Raw genomic sequence first — 16,937 nt, 5'->3', positions numbered from 1 at the left:
AGAGAGGGTTTCGCGTGCCAGCAAAAGTTACTGGCATGCCATGTTTGGCACGTGTGCCAGGGGTTGCCCACCCCTGCTTTAGGAGTACCCTAATTAAGTCAATAACAATGTACCTACCTATATAGTTTAAGTTTAAAAAATTTGGCTCTCAAAAGAAATTTCAATCGTTGTACTGTTGATATTTGGCTCTGTTGACTAATGACTTTGCCGACCACTGCCTAGGGGAATTATTCCTACATGTCCCACATCCAAGAAATAGTAGCCCAAGTATCGCCTGAATAGTCACCCCCATGGCTAGGCAACAGTTAAGCTGGATCATATGGCTCAGCCATATTTGGGATGAATATGACTGCATATGGGTTCTTCTCTTTCCAATGTGGTGGTTATATGTCAGCTGTTCCCAACAGGGTTCTGCCTTCTCCCTACCTACAGGGAGCAGGGGTGAGTGAGTCAGCAAGCTCCACACCTGCCTTAAGGAGAAGCTGTTACTCCTCCAGATTGCTAGTCCTTGGTGTGCTTTGGACCTTAGTTTCATCTTTCCTCACTATTATCTCTTCTCGGCACCATCACAAGACCATCCAACTGGTGACCCTTTTCTACCTTGCTCCCCATGGAGTAGACCTGTGCTACACAGTATGGTAACCACAAGCCACATAAGGCTATTAAGCACTTCAAATGTGACTATTCCAAATTAAGAAGAGCTATAAGAATAAAATATATACCAAATATCAAAGATTTAGTATAAAAAGTATAAATTATCTCTAATAATTTTATATTGATTACATGTTGTACTATTAATAATTTAGCTATACTAGGTTAAATTAAACATAATAAAATTATTTTCACCTGTTTCTTTTTACTTTTTTTTAAATCCTCACAAGGATTTTTTTTATTTTTAGAGAGAGAGAGGAACATCCATGTGAGAGGGAAACATCAATCGGTTGCCTCCCCTTCTCTCCCCAACTGAGGATCGAACCTGCAACCTAAGTATGTGCCCTGACTGGGAGTCAAACCTGAAGCCTTTTTGGTGGACAAGACCTCTTTACTTCTTAATGTGTCTACTAGAAAAAATTTTTAAATTGCAATGGTTCCTGTTATATTTGTATTGAACAATGCTACTGTGGACTCCATACAGCACCTAGAGCTAGCTATCCTTTAAGATTCATGAATAGCATGTCACTCCTCTACGCAAAACTCCCTAATGGCTTTACACACCACTAAGAGGCAAAGAAAAGATCTTATTGTAGCCTATAAAGCCTAGATCATCATAGATGATCCCAACTACCTCTGTGAACCCTCTTTCCCATCACTCCTGTTTTGCCACTCTACTCAGGGCTCACTGGCCTCCTTGCTACGTGCTGAACATGCCAACCAAGCTCCTATCCCAGGGCCTTTGCATATGTTTTTCCCTCTGTGAGAATTTGTCCCCCAGATATCTGTGTCATCTTTCAGTTCCTTCAGGTCTCTGCTCATTTGCTACTACCCTATATAAAGTAGGAGCCCACAGGCAGGCATGTGCAAGTGCATAAGTGTGTGTGTGTGTGTGTGTGCACGCACGCACGCACACACACACACACACACACACACACACACACACACACACTCCCCTGTACCATCCATTCCCTCCTTACTCTGTTTTAGTTTTCTTCATAGTTCTTACTATAAGCTGTCATTTTGGGGGGGTAGGGGAGGGCAGGGGTGGTGGTTTCTCTCTATTAAATGTAAACTCTGGCCCTGGCCAGATAGCTCAGTTGGTTAGTGTTGTGTGTTTGTCAAGGTTGTGGGTTTGATCCCTGGTCAGGGCATATACAGGAATCAACCAATGAATACATAAATAAGTGGAACAACAAATCAATGCCTCTCTCCCTCCCCTCCCCTCCCCTCCCCTCCCCTCCCCTCCCCTCCCCTCCCCTTCTCTCTCTCTCTCTCTCTCTCTCTCTCTCTCTCTCTCTCTCTCTCTCATAAAATATAAACTCCATGAGGACAAGGATTTAAGTGCCTAGGCCAGTGCCTCACATGTCAGAGACATCCAGGGAATGTTGTTGCATGAAAATGAATGAATGCCAGAATGGTCAATGTGTATGGATCCAGGATGAATAAAACAGGATGCTCCTTCAGGTTGGCCGCTAGCCTAAGTAAAAGGACCTCCTCCACCACCAAAGGACTTCTGCACTGGGGTTTGAAGCAAAGCCTCAGAGTGATGGGGGCCCCTTGCCTGACCTTGTTCTCTATAGATACTCAAGGAGGTGACTATGGGAAGACAGGCCTTGGGGCACAGATGCCATCCAAATGTTAACCCTAACACAGCTCACAAAAATCTTTTTGCATATGTCTCCTTTTTCTTCCTCCCTTCCTCCCTCCCTCTCTAGCATAACTAAAACAGAATACAATACTTTAAAATTCTTAGGTAAAATCAAAAGATAGGAAATACAAACAGCATAAAACCAGTCACTGCTGTGCGTGGGCCATGACCTCACAATGACTAGTCATGTCACAGGTTAATTAAATTTTCAAGAACAAGGCCTGGCTTCCTCTGGCTTCGGCTTCCATCTGTCTCTGTCACATGTACTCTGTACCCATCACCTAGTGTTATCCTGAGCATCCTCTTCAATTCAAGGAGACACTGGAACGTCAGCTCTCCTTGTTACAAACCCTTGCTTTCTAGAGACACCTAGCTCACAGTTTATAGTCACTCTAAATGCAGTTACTCCCCAGTTCTTCCAGGCAGCCCCTCCTCTGCCCCCAATATGCATCCAGATTCATCTCTGGGGGCTGTTCCCACCCCTGCTGAACTCATGGCAGCCCCTCTGGGAAGATCTAACAGCTTGACTCACTCAACTAACATGGAAATACAGTACCCGAAGCCTGGAGGTTCCGGACATAGGGGAGCCTCTTAGAATAGCCCCACCCGCTGGGAGCAGCCTGCAGACCCTCTGTGCCCCTTCTCTTGGGCGTAATATCAGACAGGAGGAATATCCCTGCCTACACTCCTGAGGCCTCACCAGGTGCTAATCTGTGCCTCTAACGAAAATCTCGATCTGTTCTTTGGGACTTACCCTTTAGGATTTGTGGCTTAGGCTGTGCTTAAAGAAAAGGAAAGAACTACTTAAAAGCACTTTACCTGTCTCCTCACATTGCTTGCACCCACACCCACTAGCTTTTTCACTCCCAGCCAGTAGGCCAGTGCCCACGCTCTCCCCCTCCATGGTCCCTCCCCTTTGATCAAGTGAGGACTTGGTATTTAACACCTGGCTGCACATTACCAGTGTCCTTTGGGGAAATTACCTAACCAGCTGAGTCTCACTCTCATTTGCAAAATGAGGCTGAAACAGAAGATACCTATCTCACAGGGACCTTGAGAGGTTTTCTGGAAAACATGTGTGATGCCCAGTGGCTCTCCTTTCCCCAGTGGTAAGTGTTGTGTCCACCTGCAGCTGCAGGGTCTGACGTTTTCCCACCTGAGGAAAACCCATGAAAGTAGGAAAGCAACACAGAACAGAGCTCAGCTGAGAAATGGACAAAGACTGTAAGTCCTGATGAGCTCACGGGAGCCCTTATATGTGGCTGAGCCTACACCAGAGACATCCCAAAACTTTCAAGTTCTATGAATCAATAAATTCCTTTTGTTGTTTGTTTTGTTTTGTTGTTTGTTTTTGCCTGTAAATGCACAAGCCCAAACTAAAATACTGATTTGCTGTGACCCGGCTCTTCACCTTGGCAGCTTTGTATAAGATTTTCATGAGTCTCTGGCTCCCCTGGGTGGCAAAGAGAATACTAGTAAATTCAAGTTTCTAGGATTCCTGCTTCCTGCATAAGCATTCTCATTTCTACAGTTTATTGACACGACTGCCCCAGTGTCTGACATACTTGGCTTTACTCTTAGCCCACAAATGCTTGGACAAAGATTTCCTTTTTGTGGTCCAACTGCTCTCCTAGCTGTGGTGGTGCTGTCAGCAGTGAGCTGGTCAAATCCCCCACTGGTCCTTTTTGGGGTGGCCCTTGGCTTTGGGTCAATGGCATAGTGAGTGGCCCAAGCTAGGAGGCAGCAGGTCACCCTCCTCTAGAAGCAGTCAGAACACAAAGCACCCTTGGGAATTATTAGGATGTTTTGCCAACCAACCGTGAGAACCAGCCCACAGTCCATCATGCTTTTAAAAGCCCTGTACTATTAACTAGCCTCATTAGGATTACCTGAATGAGGCAGGTGCAGAATTGAAAAAAATTCAGGCCAATGGGCATATTAATTATAACATTTGTAAGGAAATATTTGAAAACACAAAGTTTAGCCATATTGATTTTATTTTATCACTAGAGGCCTGGTGCACAAAATTTGTGCATGGGTGCAGTCCCTAGGCCTGGCCAGCAAATGAACTGCGAGCGTCTGGTGTGGAAGGGCAGGTCCCAGCTGACCTCTGGGCCCTGGGCAGCACCTGGGCTGCTGGGCCCCCCGTGTGCCCCCCTCCGCCTGAGTCACAGCACCCGAGTCCCCATGCGGAGATGCAGTGAACATGGCCAGACACCGGGGGACAGGGCACAGTGTGGGGAAGCTGGGCAGGCAGCACACTCTCTCCGGGCCAGCCTCGCAGACCAGCTCCTGCACGAACTCATGGGGGGCCTGACCAGCACTTGTGATCCTGGCGGCTGCTGCTTGGCTCACCCAGAAGAGGCCGCACAGGTGTGGGGCGGGCTCCTCGCGGGGGCCTGGCACCTAAGCGCAGAGGCTTCCCCAGTGTGCAAACCCTGGCATCCCTGGGGAGGGTAGCAGGGCGACTGAGAACGAGCTTGGTGGACACCCTGCATTCTTATCACACCTCTGTCCCTGTCCCCCTTGGCCCCCAGGTAGCTGGCGAGAGGTCACAGCCTCCTGCCCGGGTGCCACAGGAGGTTGGCCACAACCACCCACCCCCAGTTCCCTGGGGCCCAGCCCTGATCAGGCAATCAGGGCCTTGGGGAGGGACTGAGAGGTTGGCCGGCAGGCCCATTTGGCAATGAGTGTCTGCCCCCTAGTGGTCGGCGCATGTCATAGCAACTGGTCATTCAAGTGGTTCCGGTCACTTAGGCTGTTATATATGTAGATGATCAATTTTCTGGAGAGCCATTGCTATTGCAAAGTCAACAAGGCCCCTGACACCCTTACCAACCTTTTAGTTCTCAGAGACAATCTGGAAACATCCTTAGCAATTGGCACTTTGTTATGCTTTCATTTTTACATACCTATCACTCATTCCTTGTGACCCTTGCTCTTCAGAAACACTAAGCTGCTCATCCTCACAGGTATAGTCCACCTCCTGTGTATTTGCCTCCTCTGTCAGGGAAATGAAGTCCCCTTTCTCCAGCCTCCTCATCGCAGCTCAGGTGTCACTACCTTGTCTCCCCATTCTACACCCATGACCCAGGCTGGGCTACATGTCCTGCTTCTATGTTCTATGCACGGTACATCTTATGATGGCTACATGGGCTCATTATCGGCTTATGGGTGTCCCCAGTTAGGCTGAGAATTTTGAAGTCTGGTCTTTATCTCTTTATTTCTTTAAAACAAGTGCTTCCTAGTGCAGGACTTGGCCCAAAGTTTATTAAATGAATATATAATTAGAAGGATAGGAGGAGATGAAATAGCATTTGTTGCCCAGATGCCCTATAGTACTGTGGTGGTGAGGATTTCATCAGAGGATTTCTGTCGACTGAATGATGGTGGATCCACAATCTGAAGGTGAAAATTCTATGACTCAGAGAGTATATGCAACTTCCCAAAGTCACACAGCTGTAGTGGGAAAGCTGGGGTGTGACAACAGCTCTCTCTGGTCTATAAGCTCTTGGCTTCACCTACACCTCCCTGTGGCCCTTCACTTACACTTCTCTGTATCCCTCACTCTAGCAGGGAGGCAAACATTTTTTGTCAATAATAATCTTCGAATCAACTGTAATACTTTTATAGAATGGCTTTCCATGGGAGGAATTCCACAAATGTTTTTTAGATGAATGGATGAATGCCTGGACTTGGGGAAACTTCCACTGCTGAACAAAGGTGGCTGACATGGTATTGTATTATTCCTTTATAAAATGTACTGATATCATCACTATAGCGATGTAAAAGCTATAATATTATACACTACGCAGAAGCATAATATTATAAAATAACATTGAAGAGAGGGTTTCAAGAAAAATGTAACAAATAATGAAAGAAAATAAAGTCAACCTCCCTGCTAGAATTGGATTCTCTGATTTTGAATGATCTGTAAAGTTATTAGCACATATGTTTCTAATTTTATGAAATCTGTGGTTTGTTGATTACCTAAGCAGTCATGCACTATGAGCAGCACACTGAAAGGCGAGGACAAGTAAACAGGGCTGTGTTTTCTTACTGGGAGAGAATTACAGGGACATGAAGGTAATTGGATGTCCTAGGGCAGTGGTCGGCAAACTGCAGCTCGCAAGCCACATGCGGCTCTTTGGCCCCTTGAGTGTGGCTCTTCCACAAAATACTACATGCGGGCGCGCACGTACAATGCGATTGAAACTTCGTGGCCCATGCGCAGAAGTCAGTATTTTGTGGAAGAGCCACAATCAAGGGGCCAAAGAGCCGCATGTGGCTCACGAGCCGCAGTTTGCCGACCACTGTAGGTGACTAGATCAATCGAGGCAATAAAAACCATAACTGCCCTTTACCATGCTCCCTTGCTGTGGCAGGCACTTAGCATATGTTAAATTAATTCATGGCTTGGCTGGCATGGCTCAGTGGTTGAGCTTTGACCTATGAACCAAGGTTTGATTCCCAGTCAGGGCACATGCCTGGGTTGCAGGTTTGATCCCCAGTGAGGGGCATGCTGGAGGCAGTTGATCAATGATTCTCTATCATCATTAATGTTTCCATCTCTCTTTCCCTCTCCCTTCCTCTCTGAAATCAATAAAAATATATATTTTTAAAAATGTCCCCCCAAATTTTATTTAATTCACTGGATTTCCTATCCACATTTTACAGGTGAGATTTCAGAGAGGTTAGGTTGTTGCCCAAGAGAGGTTGCAATGCCAGGAGTTACACCCAGATCCATCTGACTCCAGACACAGAATCCAGTATATTGTCTGTAACTCTCACTACCACAGAGCCTGCAGTCTGCTGGCTGGTCCTGAACCTTGCTGAGTCCATCACCATATCCCCAGGGTAGACTGATATTTTCGTCCATCATAGGTGAAGTCAGGGCTACTTGTATGAGCGAAGTGTACAGTGGACTCATTAGAAAGTACTTTAAGCTGAAGGCTAATAGACATTTTCAATATGCAGTCTGTAAGGGTGTATTTAACAGTACAAAGGTTTGGCCATATTGGCTTTATTTTAGCACGATTGACGTCCTGGAGACACACTGCCATTGAAGAAAGTAAACAAGGTCCCTGGAACCTTCCTTGGAAACAGCCCAAGATTCCTCAATACCTCAATCCCCTCCTCCATCCCTGCCAAGCACCCCCACATCCCTTTACTCAGAAACAGAAACACTTTGCTTCGGAAAGAATTGTGATTCTCTGTTGAAGGACAAAGGTGACCCTCAAGGACATGTCATAGGTCACAGTAGTAAGAGTGAGGTGTCCTGTTCTCTCAAGAAACAAAAAAGGTCTGTTTTTTCATCATTGCCTCCATGAGTAATAAGCCTAGATAGTACTCCCTCCTCTCTCGGGGATGTCCTCACCATAGAACAGGCCAGGACAGTGCAGGACCTCAGGGAAAACAGCCTGTCCTGGTTTGTTCTAGGCAAGAAGGGCACCTTTTCATTGCCTTGCAGCTAACTGATGCTGTAAGATGGTTGGGGCATTCTTTGGCTGGTTAGGCCACTCAGCCCTAATCCTGCTTAAGCACCTTGACACAGGAAGCAATGGGTTTGTGTTCTGGGACCTTTAGGAGACACACCCAATACCGAATGAGGAGGCTGGAGACAGGCATAGAAAGGCAGGGTCGGGAGCTCAAGACAGACTTTTGTGACTTTCTGTTGGGCTGACCCTCCACCTCCCTTCAGAAATAAAGGAGAAATTTTTATACTATAGTCGAAAAATAACAAGAGCTGATATATGAACTCCTTGGAAGACAGCCTTTACAAGCATAAAGTACCATAACATATTTGTGGAATGTACCCGTTTTTAATGAAAGATACCCATTTACAAACTTACTCAGGATAAACAGACTTGACGTTACACAATATAAATAGCTGGCTTCAGGGTCATTAATCGGCAATATTGGCTTCCTTACAGTCATTGCCCTCTTCTCTCTCTCTCTCTCTCTCTAAAGTTGGAAGGTATGTCTTCTCCAATGCTTTCCTCATTCCTCCTAACATACCTTAAGCCTTACATCTTCAGAGGTAGAAAGTAGCTGGGAGGCATAAGCAATGACTCTGGAGTGACTCATCATTCAGAATCAGCAAGAAATACCCTTCTTGCTGTTTCTCCTTTATGTTGGGGAATTAAATAAAGCAACTTCAATTTGCATGACTCTTAGTTCTCATGTCTGTCTCTTTTCCACATCACTCTAGTCTGCTATTAGACAACTGACTTTTGTGATTATACTCATCCTTGCCAAGAGTTGACTTTGCAAACAGGTAGCCAGCTCTCTTGAACTTTCTAGAAGGAGAATTAGATCTCACTTGGCACACCTGGGTAAGATCAGTCCTACTTGCTCAGTAAAAGCAAATCCTGAAAATGTTATTTATTCTACCACTCCCACCATCCTCCATGGATCATTAACCCATTTGGGTTCCAAAAACTCAATGTACCACCCAAGGATGGCATCCATAATAGTGCCAACATCTCTGGAACTCAGACATATTCTGGTTTCAGAATCTATCTGACATAAAAAAAAATACACCATCAGTTTGATAACTGTTACCCCCCCTAAATGAAGGCACCTCCTTTCAACAGGGCAAATTCAAATAGTCTGTACTGAAATGACTCATCTTTATGTATAAGGACTTTAATTTACCTCATTATAGTTCAAAATAGAGAAGACACAGGACACTAACTCTTCCTCCCTTTTTCTCACATGTGCTGATGAAACAAAGAAAAGAAGACAAGAGGAATCTATTTCTGGGATATGAATTTTGTTTAGAGGGTGGAAATTCAGAATATTATATAGGGCAACAATGATCCTGGCTATCCAAATATTAAATTTCTTTACTTCCTCTACTAAAAATAGAATTGTTAAGGTGGCCATAAATGTAAGAGTTACTTAATAATTGTCAGTAACTGCAGGCATTCTAATGATTAGTTCCTAAATAAGAAAACTAAGGCCCAAGAAAGTGATGAGTTTTTGCCTGAAGGAAATAATTTATAATTATAAAAAAAACTCCTCAACCACAGTCAAAATTAACTTCTTAGAATAGTCAGGACACATCTTCACAAGAGCAAGCATGTCCTGTAGCTAAATGGGAGACACACCACCCCTCCCCACCACTGGGATGGAAGACAGCTGGAGTTGTCTAACACATTTACAGTAGTTCCCCTCTTAGGCTCTGTGTTTCAGAAATCAAACGTTACTCCATTTTATCTCAAAAACATGACCTCAGATTATGCTATTCTTTTGCCAGTTAAGTTTAAGTAAAATCTTGTAGATATTATAGCAATGGTTCTTAATCAGAGGCCTGGGATAACGCTAAACATCCTACAACGCACAGGTCTGTGCCCCACAAAAGAATTGCCTGGCCTAATATGTCAACAGTGCCAAGATTGAGAAAACCTGTATTAGAGAAAAGCTGATAAATGTCTCTTTTCCCCAATTAAGTTATGATATGCTTTTATCATTCAACCATTCGCCATATATTTATTGAGCATCTATAGGGCACTGGGAAGAAGAAAAACAAGGTCACTGCCTTCCTGAGCCACACAATTCAGAAAGGAAATAAGTCAATAAGATAATTGTAGATTGTGGTATCCAGTGTAAAAGAAACACATGGGAAATGACAGAGAGTAACTGGGAGGTGCGTTAGATAATATGGTCAAGGAAGAATTACCTGCTGTGGAAATAAGGACGTTTTGTTCAGCAAATAACAGAAACCCCTAATTCAAGTTGGCTTAAAGAGTAAGGAGATGTTTAAATTCACATAACTTAAATCCAGAGATAGGGCTAGTCTCAGGACTAGCTTAAAAACTGGGCTCCAACTTCTACCCAATTTTAAATGCCAGCTTCCTCTTCAGGAAGTTAGTAAAGTGTCTCATACTGATGGCCCCTACACACTCACCTGTTCTAATAAATAGTTAAGATGGACTGATTAAATAAAAGGTGCTATAAAAAATGTACAAATTAGCTTCCACAGCAATAGGAGTTGAAAGAGAAGTTCTGGCTTTTCTTGAATAATTTTACTAATACTATGATTTGTGGAATGCCTACTAACATACTAGATGTTTTATTTATATCTAATTGTTCTAAATTCCCATTAAGATGGGTATGCTCTCCATTTTACAGATGAGGAAACCGAGAGCCACAGAAGAATTGGAAGATTACATAGCTATTACCTAGTAATGACATGTTTAATGCTTTACATACATTTTCAATTATTATATACAGCCTATGGAGTGGAATACAGGAAGGCTTAGTAATTTCTCAAGGCCACACAGTTGGCAAGTTAATAAGTATATATAGTCAAAATTCAAGCCCATGAAGTCTAACTCCAGGAGGGCTGATGCTCTTACAAGCTGTACTGTTGAGTATATTACTATTGCCCCAGGACTTAAACCTGATCCAAATCTATCTGACTCCAAAGACTTAAAACTGTTCCTTTCTCTTTTGTGTACAAGTCTCTTCATAGAGAATATGAGAATCAGACCAAAAAATCTCAAAGTTCTATATCTGTTCAAAAATGCCATTATTACTATACTTACCTGGCATGGGAGATACCAGGATAAGGCAGGTGGTTTTCCTAGGGCAAGGCTCACTCTTTGCAAATCCTGAAAACTGTTATTTATTCTATCACTCCCACCATCCTCTGTAGATCATTAACCCATCTGTTGCAAGCAGGTAGCCAGCTCTCTTGAACTTTCTAGAAGGAGGATTTCATCTCACTTCACACACCTGGGTAAAATTAGTATGACTTGCTCAATAAAAACAAATCCTTAATGGGATCTACAAGTAACTTGGTGGCAACTACATCAGCATGTAATCCAGGTGTGCTGACCCCTGGGATTTCCCCAACTGTGGGAAACTTGACTGCATAATTTGTGGTAGAGGGGACTCGTTCACATTCTCCCCTAGGAAAAAAAAATTCTGAGTCCATGGATTTTAATATAAGGTTTTGATATGCATAAAAAAATGGTGGTGGGGGAGTTTTTTTGTAAGGTCCAACAAAAATAATTATACTTAATTATATTTTCGAATTTAAGAATGCAATCACCTTGTCAGTAGATTGGAGTACCGTACCATACAGCAAAAGGAGGCAGGGTCAGTTGCTGCTTGGGCTTCTACCATCATTTCATTAGGAGTCCTTTCAAAGAGCAAGACTTTTAAACTTAAACAAAAGGGGCATAAGATGGAGGCAGAATTGGTGGGTCTTTCTCACACCTTCTCCCAGAATCAAGCTGGAATTAAATATAAATTTGGGAATATTCAGCTGAAGACTAGCTTAAGAGGAGACTTTTTAAAAAAAACTAAGGGCAGAACCTACTTCAAGACTGCACCTGTATAACAGCTCACACAACATGGTCAGGCTTGACCCTCACAGCCAGCCAGCCTGAGAGGCGATACCAGTGATGAATGGGACAACAATCAAGACCCAATTACAACAGGAGAGCCAAAATAACCCACAAAAGGGACACTCCTAGAACATCCAGCTCAGGAGTTCAAGGAGCCCACACCACAGGGTCCCACAAGACATTTAATATAAAAGGCAACCCTCACGAAGATTGAAAGTCATAGGACTCATATCTAATACATAGAAACAAACAGAAAGACATTTCAAAATGGGGACAAAAGAAACAAGCTCCAAATAAAAGAAAAGAAGGCATCTCCAGAAAAAGAACTAAATGAGATGGAGGTAAGCAATTTATCAGACATAGAATTCAGAGTAATGGTTACAAGGATGTTTAAGGAACAAGTGAGAACTACAAGGAACTTATGGTATCTACAAATAACTTAGTGGGAACTAATCAGCATGTAAAAGACTATAGGGGGGATTAAAAATGGTAGCAGACTAAGTGGATGCTGCACGGACATGCTCCCAGGAACAAACTAGTATTACAACTAAAATACAGAAAAACTTCCTGAATAATCAATGGAAAACTCGCAGGAGAGAACCCTGATACCCAAGGACCAAAAGTGGAGACCCCATAGGGACTAGTGGGAGGGGCAGAGGTGTGAAAGCGATGGCCAGGTGCCCACAGACAGCAACTGAAGTCCCGTAGAGATATCTCAGCTGTGGGGGGTTGCCACTGAGAACTCTGGGATCTATCTAATCCCCCAGCAGAGAGCACCAAAACTGAGGAGGGTACCCACATAACATCAGGCTGTGAAAAGCAGCATGGTGCTGTCTGCCAGGGAGTAACAGCTGAAAATTCAGGCACCCTCTTAAAGGGCCAACACACAAAATTCCCTGTGGAGCCACCGACCTGTGCTCCGGCAGAGGGAGGGTGAAGTGGATGGGAGCTATGAGAGCAGAAGCCAAGACTGGGGACTCAGGAGATAGAGCTCAAAAGGCAGACACCCCAATTTTCCTGGGCTGAGTCATTCCCATACACAGAAGAGGACATCTCTCCCACATACACATTTGCCTTACCTGCTGGGAAAACAGTTGACTCGCCCTACTAGAAAATACCTTGCCCTGAGGCCACTTAAGAGATTAAAAATAACAATTAGCCTCTCTCTCACATGGATGTTTCTCTGTTTCTCTCTCTCATCTTCCCTCCCTACCTTTCACTCTCTCTGAAAAGCAATGGAAAAAATATCCTTAGGTCTGGATTTTTTAAAAAATCACTTGATCATATCAATAAACATAGAAAAAGCATTTGACAAAATCCAAAACCATTTCTGATAAACACTCTCAGCAAAGTGGGAATAGAGGGATAATACCTCAACATAATAAAGACTATACTAGTATATGACAAACCTACAGTCAACATCATACTCAATGGGCAAAAACTAAAACCATTAACCCTAAGAACAGGAAGAAGACAGGGATGTCTACTTTCACTGCTCTTAAAGTACTGGAAGTCCTAGCCATAGCAAACAGGAAAAAAAAAATAAAAAACATCCACATTTGAAAGGAGGAAGTAAAACTGTCATTATTAACAGATGACATGATACTGTATATAGAAAATCCTAAAGACTCCACCAAAAAACTACTACATTTAATAAATGAATTTGGCAATGTAGCAGGATACAAAGTTAACACCCGGAAATCGGTGGCAATTTTTTGTTGTTATTGTTAATCCTCACCCTGAGGATATTTTTTCATTGATTTTGAAAGAGAGTGAAATGGAGGGGGAGAGACAGAGAGAAACACTGATGTGAGAGAGAGACATCGATTGGTTGCTTACCGTATACCCCGGACCAGGCCCAGGATTCTGCAACTGAGGTATGTGTCCTTGACCAGAATGGAAGCCTGGACCAGTCAGTCTGCAGCCCTCTATCCATTGAGCCAAACCAGCCAGGCAATCGACGGCATTTTTGTACACCAATAATTAACTCTCAGAGAAACTAACAACAACAACAACAAAATAATCCCATTTACAACTATAACAAAAAATAATTCAGAAACTCAGGGGAATAATCCTAGCAAAGGAGATAAAAGACCTGTACTTGGAAAACTAAAATATGTTGAAAAAAGAGATAGAGGAAGATATAAGCAAGTGGGAAGATATATTGTTTTCATGCATTGGTAGAATTAACATAATTAAAATGTCCATACCACCCAACACAATCTATAGATTCAATGCAATCTCCATTAAAATACCAACGGCATAATTTACAGACCTAGATCAAATACTCCAAAACTTTATATGGAACCAAAAAAGACCCTAAATAGCCCCAGCAATCTTGAAAAAGGTCAACAAAGTTGGAGGGATCACAATACCAGATATCAAGCTATAGTACAAAGCCATTGTAATAAAAACATCCAGGTACTGACACAAGAACAGACATATAGAATAGAACAGAGAACCCAGAAATCGACCCAAGCCATTATGCTCAATTAATATTTGACAAAAGAAGAAAGAACATACAGTGGAATAAGACAGTCTCTTCAATAAATGGTGTTGAGAACTCATACAAGTTAACAAAAGGAAGACAAAGAATTCAATTAAGTGAACCTAAATGGACACTTCTCCAAAAAGGACACACAGATGGCCAACAGATATATGAAAAAATGCTCAAGGTCACTAATTATCAGAGAGATGCAAATTAAAACTACAAAGAGGTATCAACTCACACCTGCTAGAATGGCTACTATCAATAAATTAACAAACCACAAGTGCTGGAGAGGATGTGGAGAAAAGAGAACCCTGTGGGGGCAGCTGTTTCTCTCTTTTCCATGTTCCGCATGGAAAAGGAAACAGTCCATTTGCTGAGTGGAGGAGCTGGGGATTAAGAAATTAAAGAAAGACCAAGATGTAGAAATAGATTTTAAGCTGGGGCCAGGTGGGCGCCATCCTCTCTGATGGAGAGGCGGCAAAAAGCGGCCTGAGCCACACAGCAGGTTTATTTTAAAGGCCTAGATTTACATATCTAGTTCTGCCCCTGCCTGATTAACATGTCCAGCCTTATTGAGGAAGCATGTTCCCAGGGCGTGGCTCTGCCTATGCTCTTAGTTCAGCTGACAATAATTATAAGAAAATGCCTAGGTGCCTCCCAGGCGGCCCTCTACAGAACCCTAGTACACTGCTGGGGGAAATGCTGCCACTATGGAAAACAGTGTAGAGTTTCCTCAAAAAATTAAATATGGAATTGCCATTTGACACAGCAATCCCACTGGGAATATATTCTAAGAATCCTGGAACACCAATCAGAAAGAATATATGCAGCCCTATGTTCATAGCAGTGTTATTTACAGTAGCTAAGATCTGGAAACAGTCAAGTGACCATCAGTAGATTAGTGGATAAAAAAGTTGTGGTACATTTACACAATTGAATATTATGCAACAATAAAGGATTTTTTACCCTTTGCGACAGCATGGATGAACCTAGAAATTATTATGGTAAGGGAAATAAGCCAGTCAGAGAAAGACAAATATCACATGACCTCACTTACATGTGGAATCTAATGAACAAAATAAACGGATGAACCAATTAGGACAGAGACATGGTGCATGAACAGACTGACAGATCTCAGAGGGTGTGTGTGGGTGTGTGACGAGATTAACCAAAGAACGAATATGCATATATGCATAGCCCATGGACATGGACAATATCATGGTGAAGGCCTGGGGTGGGACAAGGGCCAGGTGGAGTGGGACGATGGGAGAGGAGGAATTGTGGACACCTGTAATACTATCAATAATAAAAATAAATTTTTAGCAAAGGATACCATCACCTTTGATAGCTACTATTATTGCTCCTATTTTAGAGGTGAGTTAAATGCAGTACCTGATTAAGCAAGGTGTCTTATGTGCCAGGTCATCCATAAAAAACAAGCAAACAAAAAACATATCTAGCCGAAACCGGTTTGGCTCAGTGGATAGAGCGTCGGCCTGCGGACTGAAAGGTCCCAGGTTCGATTCCGGTCAAGGGCATGTACCTGGGTTGCGGGCATATCCCCAGTAGGAGATGTGCAGGAGGCAGCTGATCGATGTTTCTCTCTCATCGATGTTTCTAACTCTTTATCTCTCTTCCTTCCTCTCTGTAAAAAATCAATAAAATAATAAAAAAAAAACCATATCTAATTTACTTTATATGTAACATAAACCCGGGTTTCTAGTCTTGTCTCTGATTTAACCTAAGGATTGCCATCCTCAGCAGGAGTTAGATTTTTTGTGACTTTAGGTAACAGCTCCTAACTTACCTAGTTAAGTGCGTTTGAACTGTGCTTGTACTTCTATGAGCCTGAGGGAAAGCAAGAAGTTATCAGGAAAACTTAGACGTGGAAGGACATAAAAGACTTGAAATCGTAGCAGAGCTCCAACATTTTTTTTCTTTTCTGTTCATGCTTGAGTCTTCACTGAAAAGTTAACAGGAACATTGTTTATCAGGGTGAGACAAAAAAAGTGTTTCAGACCAAACAAATAAAACGTTATGTAATGAACTATGGCTAGGAGTGGCAGGACAGAACAAAGTCTGCACAAGTCAAATGTAAGTAGCAAGTGATACCTCAGAATTGTAAATCATGTTATATCCAAAAATGCTTTCGTTACGAAACAAAAAGAAACACCCAGATGTTCCCCAAAAGAATAACTTGCCGGCTGATGAATACAAGAACATTTAACAGAGACCCTGTGCTTATTACTCTCGGTTTAAACGGAAATTCCTTGTCCATAATCCCCAACTGTGGGGTAACCTAGACAATATCAGACATGAACACAAAACAAACCAGCACACAACACAGCACTACCAAGGCTTCAGAACGTGCGCAAAAGGGTTGCTGAAAAGCCGGCTCTCGCGAGAGTTCTACAAAACAAAGACAGGTCCCAGCACGCACCGCGGCCGAGACTACAGGTCCCAGCATGCAAGGCGCACACGGACAGCCAGCCAGACTACATTTCCCTATATGCTCTCCTGACAACGGGTCGCCCCCCCAGTTTGGGGGTTTTCTCTGTCCTCTCACTCCTCTCAGTCTCTCGTTAGAGTCCAGGGGCCAGACAGCGTTACCCACGAGTAAACTATGAAGATGACGATTTTTCGAGTCCTTGTTCATTGTCCGCTGGATTAACAGCAAAGAGCCTGGGGCCGGGAGGGAGGGGGGAGGCGCGGGCGGGAGGCCCTGCTGGCTGAGCCAATAGCTCCGGAGCGGCTCTCCTGCGCCATGGCAACGGTGGTCATCCCT

This window comes from Myotis daubentonii, chromosome 2 (assembly GCF_963259705.1).
Source record: "Myotis daubentonii chromosome 2, mMyoDau2.1, whole genome shotgun sequence".
NCBI classification, from domain to species: domain Eukaryota; kingdom Metazoa; phylum Chordata; class Mammalia; order Chiroptera; family Vespertilionidae; genus Myotis; species Myotis daubentonii.
This window is presented reverse-complemented; position numbering follows the sequence as displayed.